Raw genomic sequence first — 13,813 nt, 5'->3', positions numbered from 1 at the left:
CTTCTTTTCTGTTGAACAGACAAAATAAAGTCAGAAAAGTTTGGAACAAGTAAAGGGTGAACAAATGATGACAGAATTTTCAAACAAATATTACATTTATAAAAATATATTAGAAAACATATGCTATTCACATGTATTTTATCTAAATAATCTCATTTCTTTTTATTAGAATTCTTTCTAAGACTAAGCAAAAATTGATACTTCATTGTTGAATATTGGATTACGTCTCCTGAGATTGATGAGATTGGGTTGCTCCTGAGCTATGAAAGAGCCACATAGCTGCAGCAGGATACAATATTCCATACTGTAACAGTAACAGAATGAAAGAAAAGAGAAAAAGTAGTATATCAGCTTGAAATTGTTAAATTGAGGAGTTTTAGCTCATTATATGGTGCTTTTAAAGCTAATGTATCAGTTGCTCGACAGCGGCAGCTGCAGCTCACAGTATGTGAGTTACTGCCTGGGGCAGATCATCAGCCTGTGCCCCCTCATATACCCACAGTTCACAGTCAGCTTCTGCTCCAGGCCTGCTGTCGACTATATGTACACACAGCCCCTTGTGAGCATGTAAGGACTGCAGTATGATTTGTGGGTGTGGTACTAATATGATTATGTACATGGCATGCTGCTTATATTATGGAAAATAAACTTTCATGTCTTTAGTTCTACAGTGCTTCAAATGCCTCTTAGGTTTAGTAGTTGTAGTCAGTTTATTAAATAACAGCTATTATGCGTGTTTTTTATATATATATATATATATATGAAATTTGCTGTCAATGTTTTTATTTTGTCATATCTAGTTTTACCAGGCACCCTCTTAGTGCTTACAGAGGCATTAAATCATCTTAGTACAAACTCGTCGTGGGATTTTGCTCAAAAAATGATATGTTGGATATATACTGCCCTCTTGTGGTTGCTGATAGGACAAATACTGTCAGACGTTAATGGTTACTACTATGTATTGTCCTTCTAGCTGTCGAAGCGTAAAGTTACTTGCAGAGAAAATGTTTGGAAATACTTGAAGTATGGTTTTGGAAATGATGTGAGTTTTGTCTTTGATCCGCCATTTTGTGTCAATTTTAGGCCTAATGCATAAACATTGTTTTTGAATTGTGACAGTGCACAGGTAATAGTGCGGCTTCAAGCTTTTGTCTTTTCACAAATCCCTGACCTTTTGTTTACAGATAATGAATCATGGTTGAAAGTCCATAAATAATTCTTGCAAAACATGGTTCAGAAGATGAATATATAATGAGCTCACACTGTAAAAAGTATGACCTAGATCTAACTTATAAAAAGTGAGGCAAGTGGCTGCATCGGACGTTTTAGGTTGAATCAACTTCCAGCCTTTTTTAAGTATATTAAACACTAAAACATTGCTTAAAACAAATGTAACAAAATTAAGTTGAGCCAACTAATATTTCTAAAATTACTCAAATCAGATAAACTTACTTTTTTTGTTAAACCTAACTTATTTATACATTGCTATATGTTGCCTGAACTTATTTTAATTAGGTATTAAGAACTTTATTATCTAAATAAAATTAACCATGCATATGTCCTTTAAAATGAATTCAATTGACTTCTGGCTGTAACCTCAGAAAATAAATCTTCATTTTTATATTCTAAGCACACTATACAGTGATTAAGTAAAAACAGATAAACAGACTTTACGGTTAATAACAATTAAATAAGAATGGGAAGATGGATTAAAGACCATAGCATTTATTCAATGTCAACCAGTGTCCCTTTTAAAAGTGACTACAAAACAGGCCATTAATGTGGCTGCACATACACAGTACATAAATAAAAACATTAATAATACCAGATCCTATTGAGAAATCATCTAAGACAACTCAGTAAGGAGATCTGCATACTTTGATGAAGATTTAGGATGCATAAGGTCCAGTCCCACAAAGAGTCTCTGATATATGTCAAATAATGTATACAGTTTTGTAAGTCGAGGACATCGTTAAGTCCAAACAGGAGCCATCACATGACAGGTTTGGTAAACCTCTGACAGTCCTATGATTATCCAAACTGTGTTGGGCTGATGTCAAATTTTTCCCGTGGGCAGCCGCATGCACCTCTGATTCCACACAACTCTATTGGTGGAGAAAAAAAGAAACAGGAGTTCAGGTGGTTGGTACTAAATAATATTAAATAGCTAAATGCTAAATAGCAAATATCTTAGATAAACTACAAGTGAAGTTAAAAAAGTGCAGTGAGAATGATACATGGATGAAACACCTTAGATTATCAGTTAAAATTTACCTTAGTTAAACTTCTGTATTAAAAAAAAGGCTATATAGGTTATTGTGTACTTACATTCTTCCAGGTGTTTTTAAGAATCAAATTCTAAAGAAAACTGTGATTTTATTCAGTGCAACAGTGTATGGCATTTTGGTTGCCTGTCAATCAAGGAATTATTTAAATTTAGGTATTACATTTTCAGTTTATTTTTGCAACTTATAAAGCATAAAAATATGTATGTAACTTACATATTAAACAGTTTGAAAATGGCGAATATAAAACTATAATTTAACTGTCATCTTCATTTTGCACCAAACTTTGCCATAATACAAGTCATAATACAAAATTAAATAAATACATTGCTATTTTACATATTACATTAAAGTTTACATTACATTTTTGCTGAAGCTACTTTTAATTTACTTTTTCTCCAAATTTAATGTTACTGGCAAATGATAGTTCAGTGAATCAGTGTTTTCAGTTAGCTTTAGTGAAAGACTGACAGATAATAAGAAACTGCATTAGGATATTTTTTACTGTTTATTCATTGCACATATACAAAAAAATCTTCAGATAACAAATGTAATTCTATGGAGCCCACTATTGTTTGCAATTTTACCCGTGTTTTACTTACCTGCAAATAATTATAGCTGTAATCGTATCTAATGTTTTTCTTAACAAAATAATCAAAATCACTTTGGTATCTAAAGACCAAGAAAACGCATTTTAGAATGAGGTGCATACATCTTAAATGGTTCTGTAAACATAAATGTAATTTAAGTTCAAATAAATTATAAATCTGTAATTTATTCACATTGCAGTATTAACAAAAAACTTATGGACTAAATCTCTAAAACACAAACCTTAAGCTACTTAATGTTACGCTAAACACAAACTACTTAACTGTTCCATACGTTTCTGATTTAATATGATCCTTAATGTGCTGATAATAACTTAGGTTAGCTAGCCAAGTTAGCGCTAGCAAACTGCACCCACCCCCTGACCGCCCACCAGAGACCTTGTTAATCCGTTCTGTAACGTTAGTTATACCTACTAAGTGTTTTAAAACTACTTTAACATTTTTTTTTCTCAGGACTATCACTTTTAATCGTTAGCATGAACTAGCGTTGGTTAGCGTTAGCCAACTTAGCTTTCCATGTGAGAGCAGTCTGTTACCTGACGTTACAGTACAATTTACAAGCTAAAACCTCACCTGCCTAGTGAAGTCGGCAGTTTAGCATGACTTTGCCATTATCATTCGGCTACATTTGCAACTTACCGTGTTAATCAGATCTGCTGCTGCGAGCAGTAAATGTCGCCCCTTGTAGATGCTGCGTGTGTCTGGAAAGTGGCGGGCAGTGAAAATGGGGTCACGCAGAATTATTAAAATCACGTTCTAATAAATTGTCTGTGTCAACTCACTTTTATAACATTTATTCTACACAATAACCACATACAAAAATATACTCAAATAAATTGCATTAGTTTTATTTAAAATATACTGTTTTATAAAAACTGATCTACTTTAAGTAAAGGATAAGCAAATTGATATTTTTTTGGTATAAAACAAATATAATTAACTAGATTGCAATTATTTAAAGTATATAAAACCAACTTTGTGAGTGTAGCACTTTTTACAGTGCATTTATGATGATTTTGATGTGCTTAAGAACATAAAAAGTTGCCTATTGTTTGACTCATAATCAATAAGTTACTTGAAACAAATGTTAGTAAAGAATCAAATCAATAAACAAGGGAAATGCAAAATCACAACAATTTTACAACTTTTTTCCCTTTTCCTTTTGAATATAGATGGGAGGAAATTCTGGGGTGTTTTCTTTATATAAAAATATTAAGCCTATACCAGGCGGAAAAGAATTCTGGCCCAGATTCGGCATAAATCTGGCACAGCAGGCATTCATCCGGCACTGGCATATGTGGGCCAAACATGGCCCGGGTTTGGCAGAGGTGGCACCATCTTTAAGCTAGCACACAAGACATGGGCCAGAAGTCAAATGGAGTATTAAAAACTGATATGCGGGCCACGCAAGTTTGGCCTATCTTGACCCACATTTAAAATACATTTGAATTATTTTTGAGTAAATTCAACCAATCAATTGGCTTCGAGAATTAACTTGGCTGAGACTTGGCCCAGATATGGTCCATGTTTAGCCCCTCATTTACTTAGTCCAGTCATGTACCATAATTCATGACAGCATCAGGGCGAAGTAAAAGCTGATTTTATGGGCCAGAGCTGGGCCAGAGAAATTTAGCTCTGTGGGTATAGTCATTTATAGTAAATACTTTAGTATTTTCGAACTAGTGACTTACTTATAAGAATAATTAATAAGTATTGATATATGGTAATTAAACAACTATAATATAAATAAACTGCCCTCATCATAAATTCATATAAACAGATGGATCAAAAACAGACAAAGGAGTAACTGCAGCAGTAGTTTTTAAAGATGAAGTTTTTGGTACTCTGATTCCAGGAGAAAAATCAATAAATATGGCTTTAGAACAAATGGAAAGGACATAGTACCGTAACTTTTTAATCTGCACAGATTCCAAATCCTGTCTTCAAGTACTTGAAGCTTCTAACTGTGATCACCCCATAATTTCCAGGATTAAAAAGAAAATGACAGCGCTAGAAAATAAGAAGTTCAATGTTATCTTCTGTTGGATTCCAGGCCATGTGGGACTACATGGAAATGAACTGGCAGATGAAGCAGCAAAACAGGCTATCTCCTTGAAAGTGACAGAATGTTTAATTCCTCCTGAGGACTTGAAACCCACAATTAATTTGTACATAAACGAAACATGTCAAAGGGAATGGGACAACAGCATAAATAATAAATTACATGAAATTAACCCGAAAATAAATGAAAGATACTTAGCAACTTATAATTTTGAGACCAGGCATGAGTTAACTGTCTATACTAGATGTCGAACTGGATATTCTAGGTTGACTCATTTGTATTTACTCAATAACGAAGCACCACCTAAATGTAATAACTGCCAGACTCCTCTTACCATGAAACATATGTTGTTGGAATGTGGAAGTTTGAATACAATTAGACATATTTTTTATAAGGAGAGTACTTTGATGGACATTTTAAAAAAGGTACCACCAGGAAGAATCTTAAATTATTTATCAAAAATTGAACTGAAAATCATATTTAACTTTGAATATATTTTTGTGTGAATTTTATTTATTTATATTTTACATATTTGTCTAAGCAACTTTGTTTTTATCATGTAATGTTTTTATGTATATCCATTTTGCCATGAAATAGCCATAAGTTGCTGATGTGGCAATAAATAAATAAATAAATAATAAATAGCTTTCTACCCAGTAGTAAGTAGCCCAGTAGTTTTCTACAAATATAGTATATATAGTAATATATAGTATTATATTATACTACTACACCACAATTTACTTTAGTAAAAACTAAAGTAGTATTAATTACAGTTTATCAGTGTAGTTCACAAATTAATTTAACATTATGCAATAGCATTGATTAATGTGTAAATATAAATGCTGTAATATATATCATATAACACTATTTACTGAAATATGATTCAAAAACAGTCTACTGTACAATACATTACTATATTTTCTTACATGTACATTGTTTTTTTACATGTTGCACTGACTGGTAAATAAGTAATCTTGTAACGTTGTTCATGAGGAATAATGTAAAACAAAAGCCATTGTGGAATTTGAGAAAATAAGATGCTCACACAAAGTGTTTTTCAGGTGTACATAGTTCATCAATGATCCAGAAGGGGGCGGCATTTAACATATATTCAGAGTCTCTGTGTTGTCAGAATTTCAAGTAGCTGTACACTAATCCACAGCTGAACCTATATATCAATATATAAGTGCCTTTCTGTCTAGTAATACTGTCAACATGCTGTTTATTTTTTATGTTATCCAAAAGCTTTACAGGCACTACATGATCATAGATGAATTTAGTGTTAGGCAACTTTATTGTACAGTTTGCGTCAATGTGAAGGTTTTATTTGTTTCTATGTGAACCCAAATGCAGAACTAATACAGTACTGTTTATGTCTCATCAAGCTATGCCTTTATGCTTATAAAATAAAAAAGATGTATTCATATGTAGGAAGGAAAACTATCAGTATCTTTCAGAACTTGCCTAAAAATACAACATGCTACATCTATTTCCATGGAAACTGTCTGCACAAGCTTAAGATGTTTATGCAGGTTATATAAATAGGTAAGATAGATAGATAGATAGATAGATAGATAGATAGATAGATAGACAGACAGACAGACAGACAGACAGACAGACTCGAACTGAAATCAACTCAAAGTGATACAGTACCAAAGACTTCATATTAACTTCTGCACCAGTTATGTTTGCTCCAGCACATTCTGTTTTCATTTACCAAATGCACTGCCTTCAAGAAAGACCTTTAAAATTCATAACACTAATTATAATGCTTTAGTCAGTGACAGACCATATTAGAGGTCACAAATCTGCCTAGAGTGTTGAAGAGTCATCCACTTTGTACTTAAAGTGAAACTGCAAAATAACATGCCACAAAATGAGCCTCTTTCTAATTCATATTTATTCATATGCAGAGTCCAAAGAATTCAACAGAAAGACCATCGACAGTGATTTGAGGGGACAAAGTTATCAGAGAAGTAATTAATTTTTCATTGCAACTTTACAACAATGAAACCAGTAACTTTATTTTGATGCATCCATTTAGACATTCTGTTAAATCTGTGAATGTTTACATGACACTTTTTAACTAAAGTTTTACAGTTTTAACTAAAAGTGGAAAAATTTTCATGTGATTTGGATGTTCAGTAACACAACAATGTGGCTTGAAGGGTCGAAGAACCCGTTTCACAATGCACACAACTTTTCACAAAAGTTTTTTTGACTAATAAAACAAAAGTGGTGGTCTAGGACCATGTGTATAGAGGAATGCAGACATGTTGTTTCCCAAATCACCTATTCCTCAATAGGTGCTGCATTTGAATTTAAATGTACTATTTGGCTGTTAGAAAAGTATGTTCTATATAGTATGAATGTGAGCAGTATAATGGAACTCGAACATACTACATCCGCCATTTTGTCATGACCTATCAGCATGAATTGCGTCACTTCGCTCATGAATTATCTCACAGCGCATCATGGGATAGCGTAGCGTGTATCGGATGCACACTTCAGAATCTTGCCGGAAGTAGTAGGTCATCCAGGTACTACTTGCATACTGATTTTCGAATTCTATTTTATCGTACTATATAAATTAGTTTGGAAATATGCAATTTAAAATACAGCTGTTGTGTTTCTTTAAATTTCCACCAACTGGCCTGGCATGCATATTACCAACCCAGGCTCGTTGAAAATACATGCCTCATCTTACATTTTTGCAGAACATAAAATGCATTGCTCAGGGTGTGTTTCATTGACAAATCCACTAGAGGGCGCTCTCTACATTTTTGCAAGTTTGAAATATATTACACAGGGTAGGCTATGTTTTGTTATCAGATGCACATTGTTCTTGTACGAGTCCATAAAAAGACAGGACTTGTCGTACAGATTGCTTGAGAAATATTGACGTAAAACCTTCCATAAACCCAACCAATAGTGTTTTCAAAAGCAAACCTAAGAGAAAAGTGCACTGCGACCATGTAGTTTTATCTTGATTTTACAGTGTTTTGTGGAGCCCGTGGTCAAACAGACTTGAACCGAGTGCTCTTCATCACAACACCATGCAATGTGTGCCACCAAGTAAACTGATCATACAGAAAAGTTGTCCATATGGAGATAGTTATGTGACAATCTACTCATAGACATCATTAAGGGGTTTTGTGGTATTTATTTGGTGTTTTGAAAAGAATTGCAAAAAAATAATAATTCATTCAACAATAATATGTTCCTGGAAACATAATGAATGTAAAAAGGAACAAAAGTTGTTGCTGTCTACTACTCCTAGCGTTTGTAGGAATTGGGTAGTTCTGCCGAATGGGCAGTATTAATAGCTATAAATGTGGGAGAGCGTTGATATTATGTGATTGTATTGTATTGCAATATGGAACAGTTAAGTGTTGATGTTAAATCAAAAGTAATTCACAAATACTTGAAAATGAGATGATTTAATGACAATAATTCTCTATGGTTACAACTGAATTAGTTACAAAATAACTGTATAAAATGATCAAATATGAAATGATAAAACATATGATATAAATTGTACCCAGCTTAAATGTAAAATTAAAGTTACCAGAGGTAGAAGGAGAGACACAGGGGGAGGGAGAGAGAGACAAAGAGAGCAGGCCCAGAAGTTAGCCTGACTGCAGTAGAGTCAGAGAAGATAAACTCCAGAGAAGGAGAGGAGCAGAGGAGGAAAGCAGACCAGGAAAGACAGGTCAGGAAAAGAAAAGAGGCAGAGCAGCTTTTTACTACCTATTTTGTATCTTTCTTGACCATGTGATTAAAGCACGAAATGCTGAGATATTCAAACTGACCAATCAACATGTGATCACATCGTAAAACCCCCAAAGTCCACACACCAGGCCCTGATCTTATCAGTATCTGCCTTTGGAGTCAGTATGGACCTTCTTGAGTCAAAAAGACATGTTTTGTCATGTAAACAAACGCATATAATAGTTTACCCTCTTACACGTTCATTTTACTTAGAAACTGCAGTCAAAATAAAGGCTAAAGCACATTTTCCCAATGAGCCTGTGTTGCGGATTACCACTTTTGTAGGTGTTAAAAGAAATTTCTGCAATTTCTGTCTGTTTTAAAGTTGTTTTAATGTACTCTAAAAGTAACCAAAAGTAACTATCTGTCATTAGAGTGTTAGTAAATTGTACATTTCTTCATTTTGTACTTCCCCTGACCCTTTTGTATTTATGTCTTGACTACAAATTAAGTTGCAAGTGTGTCAACTGATTCTATTATCCCAAACTAACAGTCTAAATAGTTATAATTATACTATCGATATACTGTAATGTGAGTTTGCTACAGTCAAACTGCTAATTAGTGACACATTAAAGAGCACATTAAACAGACTCTGTGTTGCCTGAAATATTACTAGAAAGCTCACAAGTGACAATAGTGTAGCTGGGACAAAAACACTGTCAGCGTGAAGGATACATGTTCTGCCATTCTGATAGAATGCGCCAATCTCGTAAGTAAATGATTCGTAATGTTTGTTTCAGTGGCTCGTAAACTCCTCAGTGAGCAAATCTGAGCTGACTGGGTAAGAGCTGCGCAACATCGACCAGCAGCAAGGCCTGATGCTGTGGGTCAGTGCGCATATGACAAGAGAGAAGGAAATGATGGATGGATGAGGAAACAAAGAGCAAAGAAAGAGGGGAAGAATGGGGGAAACAACCTGAAAATGGAAAAGGGGTGGGTAAATGAGGAGAGAAATGGAGGGGAAGAGTAAGGATGGAAAGGGACACTGGGGATAAAAATAAACTGCAGGAGGAAGTTGATTACGTAAAACGGGGCGAGTGATTTAAAAATTAAAGGTAGAGATGTGCACTGTCAGCTTGGATCTGCTGTTAAAAAGAGAGAGAGAGAGAGGGAGAGAGAGGGCAAGACAGACAGAGCCAGAAGGAAAGAGATAACGTAAGATAGATGAAGTTGGAGTAAGCGTGGTAGACGTTTATGTTCACTCTGCAGGGGAGAAAAAGAACGGCTGCCAACCAGACAGTGTCTCTGTCTTCACTTCAATGAGTTTAACATCTGGCCTCTGCAGCAGTACATCTGGACAGGCAGCATTTTAACAGCTGTTTCTCAGTTTTTAGTCTCAGTGGATACATAGTGAGACTACTGAGGCTCATATCAATGCGTTCTTGTAAATTTTAACAAAGTAGATTGTTTAAAAAGTCCCTAAGTTTCCTTTTGTGGACATTATCAAAGCTAAAAGTGATCAGAATACCCCTAAACATACTCTGGACATCATCTATTACACTCTCAAAGTTGTCTAAAATCAGGTATTTGGAATGTACTGTATGTTTTCTTATTTTTTTGTGAAAAGTGTATAGGGTCAATAGTGACTAAGGTATGTAATAGTGTAAGAATATTGTTTGCCGTGAAACAATAATATCATATGACTCAATAAGTCCAGTTCACCCTTAAATCTCAGGGTTGGAATATCTGATACACAATGCTGATGTGATGTTTCACATGCTGCAGCACAATGACTGTCCCCGATCAAAAATAAGTTATTTGACAGTGGATCTGGCAATTAACTGTCAGTTATTACAAGTAATCAATTGTTAGAAACCAAATTGAGAATATGGTTGAAATTGTACTTCTTACATCAATGCAGAATGTACTGAGGAAGTGTGCTCTGAGGATGACAGTAATGGCAATTATTGGCAAGGCAAGTTTATTTATATAGCACAGTTTTTACACAATGGTAATTCAAAGTGCTTTACATGAACAAGCATAAAAGAAAAAAAAAATATTAAAATAATTAAAAATGATGAAAACAGATTAAAATATGTTATAAAAGAATAAAAAAAGAAGGACATAGTAGTGCAATCTGTTGGACGTAGCACAGTGCTCATTCTGTAAAGGCACAGCTAAACAGATGTGTTTTCAGTCTTGATTTGAATGTATCTTATGTTGGAGCACATCTGGAATTTATAATTTACTTGATCCTTGATTGATCAGTGATCTTTTAGGTTTGTCTTCAGTGAGCAAATTTTGTAATGTATCGACCATTTAGTGATTTATAGACAAGTAATACTTTAAAATCTATTCTGAATGTAACTGGGAGCCAGTGTAAAGACCTGAGGAAAGACCTATAGGGTTGGATATATACTACAGGTATGTAACGAAAGACATGAGTAATGATGAAACATGGTGATACATTCATGCACTTAAGGGTTATTGGTGGAAATATAGCTTTATTTTATTTTAATACATCTAGATCATAAAGGTTTGAGGTATGTGGGAGTTTGAAAATGTTTTTAAGAATGTTATGCTCAAAACTTCTGCATTAACTATTAAAAAAATACAGTCTTCAGTAAAAAAAAAATCATTATAATAATTGATGTTTAAGAAGAATAACTTTTTTTGTCATAATGAGTTTTGAAAACAGTTTTGCTACTTAATATTTGTGGAATTGTTTATTTTAGGATTAATAGAAGTACACATACAGTACTACTAACCCCAAACCTTTGAATAGTAGTGTAAATGCATGTCTATAAACATATTGGTTGTCATTAAATATTTCTCACTGATATAAATATAGAGAATTTTTTGTAGTTTTAGTTTCTATATCAGTAAAAAGGTTGTTTTTAACAGTTAAGAACAAAACGTAACTAAACTTCCAAAAAAAAGATGAGTGAGGAGAGCCATTTAGCAGCATTCAAATAATAATTCACCCTTCACTTATTCCGAACTTGTTTGAGTTTCTTTCTTCTGAAGATGCACAAAAGAAGAAATCTGGAAAGAAAAGCTGGAAACCTGTTAACACTGGCTTCCAGTGCTAGTATTTGTTTTTCCTATATAGAAATGGTTACAGGCTTTCAGCTTTCTGCAAAATACCCTTCTTTGTGTTTAACCAGAAAACATGTTTTTGTTCTGTTTTTGAAGCGTGTTTTCTCAAAATTCAGCCATAAAACCAGCTTTCATGAAAGAGCTGCACCTGCTAAAATTTTTATCACAGACACCAGGGCTAAAATGAAAAAAATAATGTGTCATAATCAGAAAACTTGGACTTCAGTGGCCACATCTGTAAAAAGACAGAATGAATAGGCAAATCTAGATTTTTACGTGTGGTTTTAGGAAATAATAAAGCTGCAGATATGAAGATATGAGCTGTGTGTCATACACTGTACACATTTTGCTCACCCCTCACTTGTTTCAATCCTGTTTCTTTGGATGAACACTAAAGAAGATATTTTGAAAGCTGGAAAACTGTAACCACCGACTTCTGTTGTATTTGCTTTTCCTATGGAAGTCAATGGTTACAGGTTTTTAGCTTTCCTCAAAATAACTTATTTTGTGTTCAACATAAGAAAAAACTCCAAAAGGTTTGGAACCACTTGAGGGTTAAAAGTGAGCAAACTTTCATTTTTGAATGAACTGTCTCTTTAAGATCCAGTCACTGCCCTGTGCTCCACCAACGTTCCTCCCATCAAATTTGTGGTCTGCAATGCTAGTGAAAGCTGTCAGTTTAAGACGACAAATGCCAATCGATTAGACTTGTATTGCATCAAATGTACTAGCACTTTGCTGGGGAAATACTGTTGTTGATATTCACTGTAGTAAATGTTGCTGCAGTTACATGTGATAGTTTAATCATAGGTGTGAACTCAAACTTTTGACAAACAAACAATGACATTTTGAATATAGCCAATAACTAGTAAAATGCAAGTTTTTGTTTTATGACATTCCACTGGAGACTATTTAAAAGATTATTAAACCAAGCACAATAACACTTTAGACTGTATAAAACTTACAGTTCACCCCGAAATGAAAATTGCCTATTAATTTACTCACCCTCAGGCCATGCAAGATATACTGTAAGTAGCTTTTATTATTCATCAGAACGTTATTCAGTTGAGCGTGTGGTCCTTGCAACTCAGCAACACTCTGTAATACTTAAAGTCTGTGTGAAATCAAAAATTACAATGTTTATTTTTCTAGCGCACAATCTTATTCTTTAGGTGAACTAATAATCTGTCCTAATCCAAGTTAATTCACTGAAAAATCGTTTTGGTAATCTTCAATCAAAGTCTGACCATTTGCTTCTGTGTTTGGGGTAGCAGTATTTCTCCGTTGACATGTCAGCCACAATACTCTTAACCATGGTCCACTTACCATTAGTTTGCTTCAAGTGAATAATGTTTTCTGTTTAATTGTTTACCTTTGGATAATAAGTTCCACATAGGGCTGCTGATAAACCTTTATTTTGCAAGAACAACCAGTTGAATGAATTTTTTTAGAGCTGTACATTATTTTGTAAAATCCCTATACATATACAGTTGAAGTCAGAATTATTAGCCCCCCTGAATTATTAGCCCCCCCTGTTTATTTATTTCCCCAATTTCTTCTGAGAGCATATTTTTTTCAACACATTTCTAAACATAATAACTCAATTCTTAAAACTGATTTATTTTATCTTTGTCATGATGACAGTAAATAATATTTGACTAGATAATTTTCAAGACGCTTCTGTACAGCTTAAAGTGACATTTAAAGGCTTAACTAGGTTAATTAGGTTAACTAGGCAGGTTAGGGTAATTAGGCAAGTTAAAAATAGCTAAAAGGGGCAAATAATTTTGACCTTAAAATGTTTTTAAAAAAATTAAAAACTGCTTTTATTCTAGCAGAAATAAAACAAATAAGACTTTTTCCAGAAGAAAAAATATTATCAGACATACTGTGCAAATTTCCTTCCTCTGTTAAACATTATTTGGGAAATATTTAATAAAGAAAGTATTATATATTTACATATATTTTTTCCCTTTTTAATTTTTTGCTTGGGTAGTTTAAAGTACAAATCTGACCCAATTAAGCCAACAAGCAATATTTAGTAAGAA

The 13,813-nt window shown here is 33.7% G+C and overlaps 1 protein-coding gene and 1 long non-coding RNA gene across 2 annotated transcripts in view; both read right to left on the bottom strand.

Moving 5' to 3' along the window:
- The window catches only part of kcnip1b (Kv channel interacting protein 1 b), a 62,314-nt gene that overhangs the window by 35,325 nt on the left and 13,176 nt on the right, over positions 1 to 13,813 (bottom strand). The window lies entirely within an intron of this gene.
- On the bottom strand, positions 1,706 to 3,622 carry LOC130236594 (uncharacterized). The gene is made up of 2 exons (XR_008838476.1): positions 3,533 to 3,622; positions 1,706 to 2,105 (listed from the first exon to the last, which is right to left on the bottom strand). It is a non-coding gene; the product is annotated as an uncharacterized LOC130236594 (long non-coding RNA).

This window comes from Danio aesculapii, chromosome 10 (genome assembly GCF_903798145.1).
Source record: "Danio aesculapii chromosome 10, fDanAes4.1, whole genome shotgun sequence".
In the NCBI taxonomy this organism is placed as follows: Eukaryota; Metazoa; Chordata; class Actinopteri; order Cypriniformes; family Danionidae; genus Danio; species Danio aesculapii.
Note: the sequence above shows the minus strand (reverse complement) of the source record. Positions and strands in the feature narration are given on the sequence as shown.